The 16,034-nt window shown below is 31.6% G+C and overlaps 1 long non-coding RNA gene across 1 annotated transcript in view; it reads right to left on the reverse strand.

The window, feature by feature from the left end:
* LOC129234646 (uncharacterized) overlaps positions 1-15,627 on the reverse strand; it is a 116,859-nt gene extending 101,232 nt beyond the window's left edge. The window contains exon 1 of the long non-coding RNA XR_008581558.1: positions 15,536-15,627. This is a non-coding gene — a long non-coding RNA (uncharacterized LOC129234646). The remainder of the gene's footprint in view (positions 1-15,535) is intronic.
* Positions 15,628-16,034: the final 407 nt, after the last annotated feature.

Here is a 16,034-nt window from a genome sequence, read left to right on the forward strand (position 1 = left end):
TTCACACGTATACCTTTCAGAGAAACAAAAATAACATTGAAAATACTAATGCAACACATTTTTATTATAATCTTTTCTGCCATATATTTCTCTTATAATTGACCGCCTTAATCCATCTTCCCTTTCCTTCATCCTGGGAGGATGCACGTTTGCTGCTCATGATGACAATAAAATGCTTAGTCAGCTGAATTTAGTACGTGACGCGCAGCTAAAAGCTCCACAGCATTTATTTATAATAGAACTTCGCACAAAGTGAGTCCTCGAGGCATTATGTGCCAAAGAAAAGGGCGGCGGAGCTTCTTTATCTGTTTTCTTTGCCAACAAGTTTCATTTTCTCATTATATCAATGACTTATCTACTGTGTGCGAAAAATTTTGAATATAAAAGTTTTGTAAAAGAGTCTGGATCGTAGTTAACTTAGCCGAAACTCTTTTCTTTAGCTTTCAAGCAGTTTTGACAAAATGTAGGTGATGGTCCGATTTTCTTTTCTTTCTTTCTTTTTTTTTGGTATCACAGATTCTAATAGTAAGAAACTGTTAGAGTTAACAGCATGTTAGAAACTGCAGGGAGATTCAAAAATGATGGCGAGGTTTCAAACGGGTATATTTTTAAGAGGAAAATGGTACAGGAACGTACTTAACACTAGAAGGACTAAAAATTTATCTGCACCTAGGAAAGGCTAGCCAGTGCGGTCCCATTCTGATTTTCGGAAACAGTTTCAGTAAATTTCTTCCTGAATGAGTTCATATGCTTCAGATATGACTAAATAAGAACGGAATGCATGTTAATTTTTATAATATTATCTCTACACTCCAAAATGTAAAGTGTTAGTGTTCCTTTAGAAGAGCGGTCTCTGTAATTTTACTGGTAGACAGTCAACAGTAATTCTCATTTGAAATGTCCTCTAAATACGCAAGTAGGAAGATAAAGGCGAAACTAGAGTAAACACCACATTTCATGCTACAGTATGTAGGATAAAAGAAGAATTTCTTTGTTTGCATTGCAAAATTAGTAAGGGGCCACTGTGACCCCTTTCGTCTTTCTTGGTATAACGTTCAATATTTAGACTTCTCTGAGGTTAGTAACTAAATGATTGAATAAGCAATCAAATTCGGTCATATTATGAAAAGTCAAAAAGTCTCATTACCTTCAGCAAGCTATTATTTGATTTATTGAAAAACGCTCCATACGAAAGGTTACACAGGTCCCTTCCGTATTTCTAGTATTAAATCGTTCTAAAGATGTTCAATATGTTCTTCTTCTAAAGCCGAACAATGTCCCACCTACTTGTATTCGAACTCTTGTCATACACAGTGTAGCATGTCAGGAGCCACAGCAGCGATTGTTACTTTGCTCCGAATTTTAAGTTTGACAAAATTAGTTGGTAAGCCCGGAGGGAGGGACATACAAACACAGTACCTTTTACATGTCGCCATAGGGAAAAAAATCTATATTGTTCAGTCTAGTGTGACTTAGAGAGCCAATAAAATAGTCATCTCCCTGTGATTACCATTTTAACTTACTGAACAACAGCAAGGTGAACAAATATATGCAGAAGCATCTAGCAGTAGCCAATTGAAACTTAGCAGATATAACTGCTATTCAAGCTCAACCAAGAGCAGTAGATACATTGTTTCGTAATTGTAGTAGTATAAAACATAACTCTTCTTTTTACATCAGCTTGTACTGATTAGCCAAAGCTGTAATTAGAATCGTACAAATAATGAGGTTAGTTAAAACAGCGGAGCTAAAACCTTTTCTTTAAATTATTTTTTAAACCAAGACTGCACGTCGCATTCAGTTAAATCTTACATGCTTTAAAACAAGTACAATTTAAAGATATTGCCGGTATTTTTACCATGGAACATGGAAAAAAAAATACAAAATAAGTATGATTATTTTAAAAACTCGATTCTTATTTACTAATTCCATGGAACATGGAAAAAAAATACAAATTAAGTATGATTATTTTAAAAACTCGATTCTTATTTACTAATTCGGAGTATAGAAATTTAAGATTTTAACTACAAAGAAAAACATGAAATTAAATGTATCCTCACATAACTTTTCGCTAAGTGCTTAAAATTGTTGTTGTCATCTCGAGTCATGTTTGCATTGTATTTTTCTTCAAATTTGTGTTTCACGAATTTGAGAGAGAGCTTGATACGTGAAAAAAGTTTCAGTTAGCTGAAATTGTTCATCGATAGTTTTTTACATTAACTTGACATTACTTACTCGTTTGCAAAACAAATTTAGCGAAAGTATTCTTAAAAAATGTTTCAAAAAAATATTTTATCATATAATTATTCAAATCTGTTACTATTTTAAGGAAAAAATTTTTTCTCAAAGACATGATTTTGCAACGTGCTATTAAGTTTATCAAAATATATGGCAGAAAAATTCGCGTATTTTCGAAGTCAAAAAAAAAAGTTCCTTCTCACGCCAACTCATAAAATTTTGAACCTGTACCAGTAATGAATGACGCATCTTAGATGATTTGCTCTAACTAAGGTTGTATTTATCTATATTTGTAATTATCATCTTATATTTATGATGTTTAGAAGTCGATGCCTCCTATAAACTACCTAACCAAAGTGACAACCCATCGAACTTAAAGTTAAAAACTAATTGAAATAACACGAAATTAGTTTTTAAAACCAAACTTATTTAGTTACGTAGCGTAGTAGTTTATAGGTGTCGCCGACTTTAAAAGGTGAATAAAAATTAAGAAATGTTAAATAATTAGTTAAGTATTGAAATAGTTTACCATACAGTAATTAAAAGCATTGTTTATTTTATAATTGGGTGTTTAGATTAGTTGATTTTCGTACTGGACTTCTGAAATAAATTTCATTTCTAGGTTTGGGTAGGAAATAGTATGTAAGTGTAAATAGTTCTGCTCTTTGATTCTTAGGGGTTTTTTGGGGGCTTTTTTTTATTTTATTTAAAAGTAGTTTATATGGAAGGATGTTTTCTTGAGGACATTTTTTTAGAGCGTTCTATTAAACTCTTCAAAATGTGTCGCAGAAAAACTTGCATTTTTTTTTAAAGTCAAAAGAAAAATTCTTTATACGCCAATCCATAAAATTTTTATGCTATATATGTAAGGAATGACGCATCTTAGAAGGTTTGCTGTAAGAAAACTTTAAGGGGAGATTGCTTTAGATTAAGGGGGAACAAAATATTTTATTTTCAAGTTCATCAGGCACGTAAATTAGATCTTGTGTAATATCATGAAACGTTAATGCAATGCAAAAAAAAATCCTTGAAAAAAAAGCAAGAAAGAAAGAAAAAGTATTTGATCTCATAAATTAAAAAGAAAAAAAAACACTCAAATTCGAGCACGCTTTTAAAACGATTTAAAAAAAAAGAGCATTGGATGGTAAAACGGTGACACTGAGTTACAGTGTAATTCTGATTGCAAAATGTGTGTTTTGGCCGAGTTTATTTATGTCTGGTTTAATAGAGGCGATATTAATAAACTATGACAATGCCAATGACTTTTATTGACAAAGTTTCCTTACCCTTATTTTAATAAACTATATCGTTTAATTATTCACCCATCCTCTCAGAATCAATGTATACATCTATTAAAAAACACTGGTTTTAATTAGAAACAATATTAGTTCAAAGTATAAACATTTTTGCATGTGTTCTTAAAGTTTTAATAAAAACTTCATAAAGGGCTAATGATACACAGATTAGCAATAATATTGACATATGTTTTGTTGTAATACTAACCCTCTTTACCAGCGCTACACAACTGTGGAGTCACATCGAAATATGCCTAAACTTTTGCCTACAATTTTAAGTTTTTTTGCATCAAAAAATCCCCCTTCCCCCTCTCACTGAAATAAAATAGTGTTGGCTGTTTTGATTGTACTTTAACTTTTATTTAGATGTGCTTTAATATTGTTTTAGATGTGTTTCCTAAAATGGAAAATAAATAAGTGACATTATTTAGAAGTACAAAAAATCCCGCCGTTCTATTTTACTTACAGTGTATTTTTTGAAAGAAATTATTAAAGATAAAACCCTAATTTCCACAAAGAATCTTTTAAAACAAAAAAACTTCTTGACCAGCAATGATGAGAAAAAGTAAGTAGTCTTTTCTTTTTTTTATTCTTTAAACTGATTAGTTATTTATTTACTTATTTCTTATTTTAGACACAAAGATCAAAGAACTTGTTTACTGAATTCTATTAAAGAAACATTACAAACGCCAAAATAAGAAGTTCTTAGGAATTAAAAGGAAAACGAAAACCTTTTAAACAAGAGTCCCCCCCCCCCTTCGTTCAAGCCACTGGTCTGAGAAATGACATTCCAAGGCGAAAAGAAACATCTCAACACAGTTGTTTTTGCTCAGAAAGATAATGGCACTGGATTCTTTCTACCGATGAGAACCGAATATTCCATCATCTTCAAAGGCGAGCAATTTCATGGTTTTCTTTCGGAAGTGGTATTGTTTCTCTGAGTTTATGCAACAGTAAATGTCATACATAGACCAGATTAAAATAAACCATAGTCATTAGGCTAAAAGCTTTTACATCTAAAATATTCCCTAAATTTGAAAATTTAATGTGCTCTAAAATTTTTGTTTCACGGTCAAAAAGTGATTTTTTCGTGGACTAGGCTGAACTTGCGTTTGATGTTTATTTTATAGAAATCACTGGCTAAGTATTTCGACTTTTATGTCTAAAATGAAAATCTTCATCCTCATATATATATAATAACCAATGATCGAGTAACCCGCGAGTTTCAACAATGAAACTCGCGCCACGGTATGATAATTTGATTATATGTTTTTCTTATGTTTAAAATGCAGGAAAAGGCTTTATTCTGACAATATGGAACTGGATCCGGTAACTTAACTCTTTTCATGGTAAGACTGTAATTTCACTGGAATGAAGAAACGAAAAGTAGTCAACAATGAACGCTATCTACTGGAGTTTAGGGTTGATCCACTGAAGTTAAGGTTCAAATTTCAACGATCAAAATATCACCAAACAGGGAATTGCTTTGTTCAAATGTACAAGCAATTTTCCCCCGCTATAGGGGGAAAATTGAAGGGCCATAAATAAATGAAAATCTGGAAAACTCTCCCTTGTGTGTGTTGGTAAAAAAGCTAACTTTTTCTGCAAAAGATGCATGCAGCAATAAATGCAAAAAATAAAAATAAATTATACATGGACCGAATTTAAATAAATCATACCTTTTCTCAAAGCTTTTACGCTTAAAATGTTTTCTAAATTTGAATTTTTAATGTACTCTTAAAAGCCTTTTTCAGAGGCAAAAATTGAATTCGAAGCATTGAGGACAAAAATGATGCTTGAACTGTTTATTTAATTAAAAAAAAAAAAAAACAGACACGTATTTTGATCTTTGTATTTAGAATAAAAAAAAAATAAATAAAATCTAGAACAATGTTCCACATTATATTTCACATTTTAGAAAAATTGTATTTCCTACTATCTGCATTGCCCAGCTTTGCACGGTCTGCCTCGAAAATAAAAGTTATGTCAAGTGACGCATGTTCAACAATCAGGCTTCAATTAGAGAAAAAAAATAATGTGAAATTTCCCGCCAAAATAATCATTCTTAAATAAAGAAAACTGCAAATCAAAAATTCCCCAATAAATTAAACGCAACCCTCCATAAATAGAACTAAAATTCTTAATTATCATCTGATCTTGATTATCATCTAATTTTCGAATATGAAAATGATGTTTCATTTTAGGCTTGAAAATGCTTATATCCGTACTTTCGGTAATTTTACAGCCTTGAATGTTTTTTGAAATTCGAAGGAACTAAATGTATTATAGGGGTATTTTTCGTGGGCTTTCGAATGGCGCTAAATTGAAATGATTGCATAATTATTTCGGGTAGAAAAGGCCATTTGTCATTTTCTGACCCTAAACTTAAAATTCAAACAGTTCGGTACTTTTTTGGCATTTGAAAAACCCCCTACGTTCCTTCTTGGGAACCCAAGTACCTCCCTGTTGGTCGAGATCCGACGTCAACTGTGGATTCGCATAGGGAACATGCACACATAAGTAAATACGTACATATAAATATACACACATATATTCTTTGTTTTATTTATATAGATGTGTATCAGAGCTCGATGTTAATACATTAGCAATAATTGCAGTCTAGAAGTTTTTTTTTTTCTTTTCTTTTCTCGAATGGAGGAAGCGTTGATGCTGTAACTTTTTGGAAGTGAGAAAAATGAACAAAATTTGGCCATTTAAACCTTTTGTGCATTTTTGGACAGTAAAAGTTGCTACTCAATATTTTGTTTCTTATCCACATTTCTATGCTTATTTTATTTAAATCTCTCTACATTTCCAAATTTTATAAAATTGTATAATGTCCCATCAGGTATGATTTATTAATGCTGTAAAAACAGATCAAGCGCACGGGAAAATATTTTGTGTTATAAGGAGATACACGCATTTTTTAACACTTTAGAAATACATGAGCTATCTCTGATCATAATATTTAAAATAAGCCCACATCTGGAAAACATTTACTAAGTTTTTACAGCATTAAAATCTTTAATAATAAGCAGAAAAACAAAATCTTATTTTTGTATCTTTCATTTTTTTTTAATCTCAGCCGGACGAGAGTCTCCCATGTTTATAACTTTGTAGGAAAAATTCTGAAAAAAGTAAAGAGGAATCCAGCTATTCCCCCTGAATTTTATTTCTCTGTTTTCAAAAGAAATTCGAAATAGATTTCCAATAGTTGTTTTTTTTTATTTGTACTCCCAATTTCTACTATGCATATTTAAAAATATTTCAAGAAAGTTTTGGTTGTTTAGTTTCATTTGGCAACATTTTCTACAAACATCTTCGCCTATGAAACGTTTTGTTTTATACAAATAGATTTTTCTTTTATATTTAGAAGTATAAGGTGTTTCTCAATTTTCAAGCACTAGTTAGTACTCCAGTAAAGCTTTGCTAGTTTTAACAACATGTACAAGAAGTTTAAAATGATGATAAAGCAAAAGAAGTGCGTAAACTGAACGATTTCTATCTTTTAATGGCCAATTTAGAATAAAAGGTTGTCCACTCAAAAGCAACTGAAATATTATACTAGCTTGGTATTCTGCTTTATATTTAGTGAAAAAATTCTGGATTTCAAAGCATCATGTTGTATATCTTGGGCCTGAGGTTATTATGGAAAGCAAAATTAATGAACAAATATTTTTTCACATTTACGAATAAAATATTGTGGTAAAGATTTTCAAACATATTTTAAAAAAACAGGTATTTATAGGTCATTTTTATAAATAATAATATACATTTATTTATTCATTTTGTATTTATTAAGATTTATTGCAAGTTTTCAACATTTTTTTATGAATTTTGTTATGTAGTCAAAAATTATTCAATAGCGCTTTTTACTTTTACTTTTTTTTATTGTGACCGCATGTTTTATTTTTCTTTCTTTTCATTTTTTAGCTTTTTATATTGGTCTCTTATAGTAGAAATGTTGTGGTTAAATAAGTTAAAGTAAGAAAACATTTTGATGTTAATTTAACAGTAGTCGAGGGATTATTATGTTTTCTTTCATTTAGAACTTATTCAGGTATTCTATTTTCTATAAATTTCACTTTAAAGCATAAACCATAAGTATATACTCATACTAGGCAAATGTATAACCACATAAAAATAGTTTTTAAGAAATTTTGTCTCGAAGTATATCACAAAGCAAGTACCGATGTTTGGTTTTTGAAAAAGAAATTCAAAACACTTATTACTTAAAAGAATTTGTTTCTAACCCCCGATGACTACCATTCATAGCAAATGTAAACTACATTTTATTGATTTTTCCTCAATTTTTTTTTTACTTAACTGTTGGCATCTTCAAAGAGCTGAACTCTATTTGGTGTCTGAATTCCATGGAAAAGTCGGATTTTACACATGTTGTCAAATTTTCTAGAATCACTTTTGATGTAAATTTTATTTTTTTTTTCCATTTCTACTATACATTTATCATAACCAAATTTTGCTTATTCTGAATGAACTGCTCTTTAGTTTCGTTAACACAGACACAACGAGTCAAATCAGTGTGATGAACGCTAAGATCAACAAATTACATAAACAATGGTCATTCCCGGAAACTTATCACAAGCCATGAGTGATAATTTTAATTTTATTTATTTATGTATTTATTTTATTGTATTTATTTATTTATTTACTTTTTTTTCAATTTAAATAATCACCAGAATTTTTTTTTTTTATTCTCCATTTCTTTGTGTGCAATCAAGTATTTTTTTTTTAACTCATTAATTTATGAATGGTTCAAAAGGAAATGATAACTATGTTGCACAACACTGGAGTATTTACAGCATGCATAAAGAAAATTTTAACAATTTTACTTCTAAAGAAGTAGGAATGTTTGTTCAACAAATCTTATACATTACGTATGTTCCGTATTTGCCGGTGTTTCATCCTCGAAACTGCTGTAGTTTCAAAGCATAACATTGGGAAAAAAAAGGTTTTTACTTTGCGAATTCTTTATTTTAAATGTTTAGTTATTTATTGGTACGCTGTTTAAAAGATCCTTAAACTTTACGGTTGAATAAAAGAGGATTCAAAAGCTCAAAATGTAGCAGCAGGTTCGATCTCGGGATCTTCGTATTGGTAGCAGTAGCGTAGCTAGAGAGAGGTGGAGGGGGCGGTCCGCACGGCACTTTTCTAGGAGACTATTAGGAATTTTCTATTGACCCTTTTGATGTGGAAAAAAATAAAGGTATTTTCCAAATAAGGAAATTATGCTTTTAATCTGTCCCTGCAGGTAAAAAAGAAAATCTCATCGAAATCTAAGACTTTTGTATCACTACCAACCAGATTTAAATTACTTCGATACAAGACAAGTGTTTTTCTTGATAGTATATCAATACAATTCCTTGTTTCCTCTGAAAGGGCCACAGTGGAAAGTCATGGGACCAATGTGTTTTTAGACTGTAGAGGTTAAATCCAGGAAGAGGAAAACAATGAAATTTTCCAATTTTCATTGTAAGAAAAAGTTAACGCTTGATTTTAAGAGAGTTTCCTTAAAACCTCCTCGTGAAACAAAAACTTGCTTTTTTTTTCCTTTAGGAAAATTGTGACAACTGTAAGAAAGAAAGGAGGAGGTGTAAAATGGCGCACGAAAAAAATTATTGCTCTTTACAGGGGCGGCTTTATATGTTTCAGAGTTAGCTTTGATTTCTCATTCATGAGAAGAGTTTTCTACTTCAAAAGAAGTAAAAGGGATTTCAGTATTCTCGCTTTTGAGGGTAGAAAATCTATCCGAAAACATTGTCTATTCCCTAAGAAAGGTAAGCGAATTTCTTTATTTAGTATCTGGTTTGGGCCCTCAAATTGGCCAAACAGTCTAAAAATGTGTTTTAGCGTATTATGTTTCAAATAATTCTAGTTGAGAAACTTTCCCATCCCCACTCTATAGTTTAACATCGCGAAAGATAGCTTTAAAATGTTTTTAGGTGATCGAGACCTCTATTCTATCATCCCTTCCCCTGATATTACATAAGAAGCTTAGAAATACATCTTCAGACCTCAATGTTCAAAAACCTTATGGGAAGGGTCCGTAAACCTGCCTTTTCCTTTAACGTAGCAAACACAGCGGAAAAGTACATATTTAGGCCTTTATTTCAGAAAACTTTCTCGGAGAAAACTCCCACCCTTTCTTCTAAAGTCTCAACATATGAAAACTGCTTAAAGCTTTCACGGCTGCTACCAGCAGCTAACTTAAATAGCAGAGCGACCGGAGCAGCTCACTAGTGCCATCGATCTCATCCACTAATGATGTCAGCCGCAGAGCTTGACGAAACGTCTGGATTTTCTATTCTATTTAGACCACTGCAAATAAGCCCAGAAGTTTTATTTCTTCATCTCTCAACATATAGCCTAAAATAACACTTTTAAAACATCGATACTTCAATATCAATTTGTGAAAACAGCACTTGAACCCCGAGTACCCTTGATCTCCTAACATGGTCAATGATAGCCTAAAATACGTTTTTAGGACTTCAATGTCGGATTTTTTCTGAGAGAGATACCTTAATCGCCCTCCCCCTTCTCACCTCATGTCTCTAAAGATTAAAACTGCGTTTCGAAAACTTTGATTTTTAAAAATTTTCGGGGGAGGAACGTCGAACTCCTCACCCCTTTTCCTTAATTCCACAAAGGTAACCAAAAATTTCGTTCTTAAAAAGTTGTGCGGGTGGGAGAGCTTGATAGCCCTTCCTTCTGCAAGATTGCCTAAAATGAACTTCAGTCTTTTTCTTTTGCAAGTACGTTTATAGAAATTAATTACGTATTTTTTAAAATTAAATTTGTAGTTTTTATTTTAACACCTTTGACAGTTTTATGTATTAGCTATTTCGCAACTAAAGGGCAGCTAATTGAGGAACCGCCCCAAACGGCAAACACTGCAGCTACGCTACTGATTGGTAGGCGGCTTTACCGACCACCATACAATTTGGGACATGGCAAGCCGGGGGAAATACGGTACTATGTGCTTCGCAGTGAAAGTCACGTGGTGTAAAAAGTGATACTGCAATTGTTTATTTTTTCAGTACAATTGACTCTTTTTTTTTTTTTTCTGTATTGTAAACGATGTCACGCCACTTAATCAAACAATAAGCGTTTAGTTGTTATTTCAATTTTCAACACGATTTCAATATCATCGAACTTTGGAGACGTACTACACACTGTTGTAATATGGTGCAAAATGCCGTTAACGGAAAATCAGCTTTTCTCCGTATAACGAACTCTGGAGCTTCTGTTTTACAAGACACCGCCGACTTTGCTTCTACATTTTTTATCTCTTTATATTCACAAGTTGCATTTGAAATCAGAGAAAATTAAGTCGCTACAGTTAATTAGTAATGATGAGTTTTTATTTTTAGATACTTTTTCTTTAAGTGTGAACATTCACTTACTTTTAAATTTCAGATAAACGACTGCAAGTATAACCAAAACTGTGAAGATTAGAAAGTAATGAAACAAGTGGATAGTTTTCCCAAGAGCAAAATAACCATTCCCGTCAATCTTAATATGAATATTATTGCACTAGAAAATCGCCCGTCAAGGTATGACGGGTAAAAATTGCTTCTACATTTGAACGAAACTATTGCCTGTTTGATGATATTTCGATACTTGAAATTTCAACCCTAACTCCAGTGGATTAACACTGAACTCCAGTAAGTAGCGTTCATTTTTGACCATTCTCACGTTTCTTCTTTCGCCTGAAATGACAGTATTACCAGTAAAACAGTTAACTTACCGGATCGAGTTCAGCCTTGCCACAATAAAGCCTTCTCCTGCATTACCAAACCATAGTATCAAATTTTCATGCCGTGGCGCGAGTTTCATTGTCAAAACTCGCGGGTTACTCGATCATTGGCTATTATTTATATGAGGATTATAAAAAATAGTTTAATTTATAGAAAAAAATAAACCATGATGATTCAAAAAAATGAACAATTTAATTTAAAAAGAGATGTATCATATTTTATGTATTCACTTACTTATTCGCGTGTTTTTTTTTTATTATTATTTATCATTAACTATTTTTTCAAAACATTTTTAGAACAAAATTCTTTAAGAGTGCATTAGAAACTTATCTATTAAAAAAAAAGAAAAAGAGAGAGAGAGAGAGAGAGAAAGTTAAAGAAAACCAAGTAAACAAAAGCGCCGGAAGAAACATGCACGTATAACTCGTGTATTACGGATTCTGTTAAGTAAAATTGATATCCCAAACAGTTAAGAAAGGAATTCGGATCTAAACAAACGTAGGAGAAAGAACTTTCGCTTGAACTCATGAAATCGATTTACAGAACATCATCTTCTGTCTTTCCACCTTTCAAGGGGAATTAGATATCACGCAGTCAGTGCAGAAAACTCGACGTTCCGAAAAGAAGTTTTGTGCGGAGAAACTAGTTTTGCATTTCACCGTGTTTGCAGACATCAATTCGAACGAAAAGAATCTTTACTAATTCGTATCACGTATAAAATGTAGAATTGTGGATATTCGAATCTCGGCGGCTGAGAACGTTCCAAAAGAGAATGCGTTTAGTTTTTAAGAAAATGCAATTAAAGGGCACAATGAGGGATTTTCAGGATAAAATATTATTTGTGTTGCATAAATAATGATTTTTTTTTTTTAAATTGAGTAACGAAATAAAACAGTTAAAACGTATTTTGCCGTAAGAAGGCGAAATGCAGCAACTGCAGAAATGAGTTTTTGAGATATTTAAAGAAACGCGTTTCTGATTCAATACGAATAATAGCAATCTTGGCAAGCTTAAACAATAAAGTTTAAGCACAATAGTTGAAAAAAAAAGGCAAAAAGAAATGAAAAATTAAAAAATTGCAGATACTGCCCTTTTTCTTCCAACGGCAGCACATAACTAAGACATAAGAAAATAATAAAAATAAAAAAAGAAAAAATTAATTTGAATTCAAATTATGTTTTTCGCAATCGCGATAGGACCCTACTCATTGGAGTTATTGTTTCTAGAAACGGCTCCTGTCTCCTCCAAGCCTGTCCCTATTCCAGGCACCTCTTCCGTGTTGTGCGTATATGTGTAACGGCACGTGTGTGTGAGTGTGCGTGAATAGGACATGGACGCCACTAACCAGGAGAAGCGGACAGTGCATAGGACCAGAGGAGCCGGTGGGCGGTAGTGCTGCACAGGCTCCTGGTCCAAGCTGAAAAAGGAACCACAACGCCAAGGATCGTCAAATGAGAACAATAAGCTATCGTGATTGCTCAATAAGACAAACTTGTTGTGAAAGGACTGTTACGCGTTTAAGCAGGAAAAGATTTTTCTTTACTAATAATAAAGCTGAAAGTCTCTCTGTCTGTCAGGATCTCTGTCCGGATCTCTGTCTGCCAGGATCTCTCTGACGCGCAAAGCGCCGAGACCGTTCGGCCGATTTTCATGAAATTTGGCGCAAAGCTAGTTTGTGGCATAGGGATGTGTACCTCGAAGTAATTTTTCGAAAATTCGATTTTGTTCTTTTTCTATACCAATTTTAAGAACATTTTTCCGAGAAAATGATCATAACGTGGAATAGAGATTGCGAAATCATCATATCGTGGAACCGTAACATGGGCGAGTCATTTAACGTAGTCAATTGGCGGGAAATTCATCATCCACTGCTCGTTAATATACAGGCGAACCAAATGACTTTTTATATTTCTACTACGGGCAAAGCCGTGCGGGTGCCACTAGTTTCAAATATAATAAGAGAACCAAATGTGTAACTTGAAATAAGTAAACACAAGATTAATATTTCAAAAATATATAATAAGTAAATAAGTATTTGATAATAAATACGTGAATTAGCTTCCAACGGATAAAATTTTTTGAAATCACATATAACAGTCATGTTTCGAAACATTGTTCTTAACTTTTGAAACGTTCCTCATTTCTCTTTTCGAACCTTCTTTCCATGCCGTATGGCTGATTGCTCAATTTTTCTCAAAGTCGTATTTTTAAATACATTTCAGACTACTTTGACAGGTAGATTCATTCATATTAAATATCACATGAAAGGAAAACTTTTTTTATTCAAACAGTTTAAGAGCTAAATCACAACTCATTCACGGAGAAAAAGAAAAAAAAAACAAAACAACTTCATAATTAAAATTTAATCTATACAGTTAATGAAGCAGAAAATTTGTTTGACCTGTTTCCTACACCATGCGAACGTTTTTCATGAAACTTGGCACAAAACTAGTTGTAGCATAGAGGTGTGCACCTAAAATTCGATTTTGTTACTTTTCTTTTTAAATTTTGAGCTCTTTTTTCACATAAATTTGAAAAAAAAGGACGAAATATTGCATGTACATTTTTAAATTTTAAGCCACTTGAAAGCTTGAAATTTTCTGCATAAGATGAAGTTTGTTCAAAATTTCTACAAGCGGTAGGAGAGCTGTAGGATTTTTTATTGAAAACCGGAATTCAAGGCATACCTTTAGTAAGTCGAATGTTTATGAATGATTCTACTCGAGAATAAAAACAAAAATTAATGATAAATGGAATGTATTTCCGGGCGGAACATAACTTTTCGTTTTCTTACCATGAGTCCGTCTTTTAGAAACTTTGTTTCTTTTTTTCCTTAACATTTCTAAACATGTAATGTTTTTTCCTTCCTTACAAAATTCAACCTTGTTGCCTTATTAAAACAAATTAAACTGCAATACTTTGACTTTTTAATAAAAGTCGTCTGCTTTTATTTTCTTAGTTTTCATGGAATTATACTCAGTAAATTGTTAAAATATCGTTTATTAGGCGTAATGGGGTCGTTCTCAAAATTTTAAAAGTTTTTTTTTTTTTTTTTTTTTTCTGAAATAGCATGCTCAAAATATGTTCAAACTGAAATATGTTTTTAAGTCGAAAACTATTTCGATGCTATCAAACGATAAGGTTCTTGTTGTTAACGTTTTAAATATTACCTGGAACCTTCTAATAGATGGGACAGTATTTATTTAGTTAATATTTAGCTCATTTTTAATAATTTTCAAATTTAGTCAAGTTCATGCGGGGCAAAGTGGATGGGCTAAAGTGAAATATTTTATTTCGTTTACTTATTCAATCATTTACTAAATCAATTCAGTATTCATTTATTAACTAAATTATTTACATTCCTTCATTTAAAAATTCACTTATTAATTAATTCATTCATTTATTTTCTCATTCATTTGCAATTTTATGCAATAATTTCTTCCCTCGTGTTTTAATTAATTGATTTATTTTATAGTTTATTGTTTTATTATTTTTTCAACTGTTCAATTATACTTTTATTTTCTCATTAATTTGCCCAAAAATATTTTTCACAATCGAATAAAAAATATTTCATTTTTTTTCTTTTTGCCCCATAAAAAAAAGTGAACATTTTCCACTTTTTTTTTTTTTTTTTTTTTTTTGAACGAACAATTTTACTGCCAAAAAAATGTTTTAATGCAAGTTTTATTACAAAATACAACTTTCTTCCTTTATGTACTGCAATTTTTAAAACAAATTTCCGATTTGTTCATTTTAAAAAATCTGAGCCATCTTAAGTATTTCACTTTGCTTCAGATTCCCCTACTAAACATTTGCGAAAAAATAGCAGCTAACGTGCGTGAAAATATAGAATTTGGTCCAGCAACATGGCCTGAAAGTTTGTGCTAATAACAGTTATAACTCTTATTTAGACTAACAGAAAAGCAATGAAGTTACCTTTTAAGTAGAAAGATGAATTTGTAATTTCAAATGTTGGATTATGTTTTCATTACCAAATGCCTAAAAGAACATTTATTGCGGTTTTAATTAATAAAAGTTCTGGTAGGAAAAGTATAAGCGATTTGTATACATATATTAGTATCGATAGTCGAAAAAAAATGTGACTGAATTTTTAACATTCTTAGGAAGATACGTGTTAATCTATTTTAATAACGTATCGTTTGACAATTTTATGCTCAGAAAAACAATATTATTGAAAACTAAATCTTAAATTTTCAAAGTTACCTCAAAGTGTTTTCTGTAAGCTGTCAAGGTCATAAATTGTAACATAATATATTTCAGGTTCCATTTCTTTAGGCCGGTTTCATGCTGCCGTTTCCGTCCATGTCTAATGGTAAATAAAACGATGGAAAGAGTTGAAAATCTCACTGTCGAGAGTTTCAAGCAGGTGGCGGTAACGTCGATTGCTACCATTGGTTGCATTCTCTGTAAAGCTCTACATTGGTTGGACGGTTATAATTTATTATTCTGAGAGTAAATGTTCTCCCACGCGATAACGAGGTTCGTGAATCGGAAGAAACGAAATTAAAAAGCTGAATAAAGTGCGTATTTCTTGGATTACCTTGGCTTGTAAAGCAATTTATCTTTCAAAATTAAACTGAATCTACCTAATAAATTTATTATATTTATGTACACATTGAAAGCGTTACAATTTGAATTTTAAAGCATCAGCACTAAAAGTACTAAAAGTATACTATGTAGTTATTTTTTTTTTCTTTTATCT

Source organism: Uloborus diversus, chromosome 1 (assembly GCF_026930045.1).
Source record: "Uloborus diversus isolate 005 chromosome 1, Udiv.v.3.1, whole genome shotgun sequence".
NCBI classification, from domain to species: Eukaryota; Metazoa; Arthropoda; class Arachnida; order Araneae; family Uloboridae; genus Uloborus; species Uloborus diversus.